We start from the raw sequence: 1862 nt of genomic DNA, 5'->3' as shown, positions 1-1862 counted from the left end.
GCACAGAACCAACTCTAAATCTAGAGAACAAGAATCATACAGTGGTCAAGATAATTGATCAGAATCACTGGCAGATTATATTCATCTCTGCTTTCATAAATGCTCTTCTGATCATTGTGATCATAGGTGAGTCCTTTGATTATACATCAATGGCTCCAAACTGGAACATTATGGGCTTAAATTCTGACCATAATATCTGTGTATGCTATTTTTAACGCTTTTAAAGAATATTTTAACAGCTCTTACAGTTATAGCTCTTTATAGTGACTACAATTGTTATGTTAATAAGAACAAAAAACATGAAACATGTGAACAAATAATATGTTTTTGGCTGAATGTTAAATCTGAATTCACTTTTAAGGACTATTGAAGCTTCTTGTTGATGGAAGAAACAGAGACAACCTGAAACAATTTCAAGATACAAACCTGCAGAATCTTCAAGTTATGGATTTCGAACAACCTCAAGACTCGAGCCAAACACTGATACATTACATGAAAATATAAAGTATGTATATAAAGTATATAAACACAATATGTCTCACTCGATGTTGAAGTTTAAAGCTTATAAATATTGTTATATTTATGCATATGAGCTGATACTGCTTTTATACACCAAGTTATGTGCTGTTTAGGCACGCGTGTGTGTGTGTGTGTGTGTAGTTATGTGCTGTTTAGGCACGCGCGCGTGTGTGTGTATTCATATACATATATAAACATAATACCTAATTATGCATGAGAGACTGTATTTGTCCTAATCACATAGTTCTAGAGTCAGGAACATGTGACTAAAATAGTGTGATTTTCATGCTTTCTGCTAGACTTGTTGTGCTTTTCTCATTTGTCTATTTCTATTTTGTATAAAGTTGCAGTTGTAACAAAATAATTAAGCCACAGCACAAAGGAAATGTTCCTGACCACAAGAGAGCAGTGTTGAGCTAGAAAACCAAGAACGAACCAAACAAACAAAGGCAATAAATGTTCAAAATCTGTTTGCATTTCCATTGTGTTGTGAATCTTTGTTTGCTCAATGTGGGCATGTGTTTTGTGTAAGAACTACATCTAAGGATGTGGATTTTGTCTGTTAGTTATATTTAGGTCATATATTAAAAAAAGACTTGGAGACTTTTATCATGCCTTCATCATTTACTTTTACTACTTTAAACTCTTAAGTGGTGATCTATTTTTATCTTGTAGTATACAAAAGAGTGTACAATAGTTAAATTTGATGACACCTCTCAAAAAATGCAATAGCCTCCTCTACCTGCCACCATAATAAATTATTAATGTTTTTGACCATCAGAGGACAGTAATGGCCCACTGAAGGACACTTAAAAGCATCTCACTTGAACAATTTGCTTGTGCTGTATTACTTTAAAATCAATTCCACTTGTCAGTATTGTGGCACAGTGGACTGTGGATACTTAAGAGCTGTTAGGGGGCAACTTCAAGTCATATTCCAACTCCATTTCTTCTCTCCCCCTACTTTCCCTTTCACTCCACTGTAATTGCAAAAATAAATAAAAACTTGGATTAAAAAAAAAGTGTACAGATATACATGAATAAAACACAAAGATACATAAACAGATAAAAATAAATAAATACATTAAAATAAAAAGTCAATAAAACCTGACATTGTCACGTGTATGTTCCCGTTTAGTTCCTGTTTTCCTTATTTGGTCCTTCCTGTTCCTGTCCTCCTTGTATGAATTTGGTTACAGCTGTGTTTGTTTAATTAGTTAATTTGCTCCCAGGTGTGTCCCATTGGTGTCTGTGTATTTATAGTGAGTCCCGTTCTGAGTTTTGTGGTCCGGAATTGTTTATGTCCCCTTCTTGTGCTATGTGTGATTCCCTGAAGAAGAATA

The 1862-nt window shown here is 34.0% G+C and overlaps 1 long non-coding RNA gene across 1 annotated transcript; it reads left to right on the top strand.

Moving 5' to 3' along the window:
• The first annotated feature begins 19 nt into the window (after positions 1–19).
• Positions 20–1115, top strand: LOC107744752 (uncharacterized). Its single transcript, XR_001640523.1, has 3 exons — positions 20–126; positions 362–505; positions 864–1115. It is a non-coding gene; the product is annotated as an uncharacterized LOC107744752 (long non-coding RNA).
• The last annotated feature ends 747 nt before the right edge of the window (positions 1116–1862 follow it).

This window comes from Sinocyclocheilus rhinocerous, unplaced genomic scaffold (genome assembly GCF_001515625.1).
Source record: "Sinocyclocheilus rhinocerous isolate Xijiao unplaced genomic scaffold, SAMN03320098_v1.1 scaffold23175, whole genome shotgun sequence".
Taxonomy (NCBI): domain Eukaryota; kingdom Metazoa; phylum Chordata; class Actinopteri; order Cypriniformes; family Cyprinidae; genus Sinocyclocheilus; species Sinocyclocheilus rhinocerous.
This window is presented reverse-complemented; position numbering and strand designations above follow the sequence as displayed.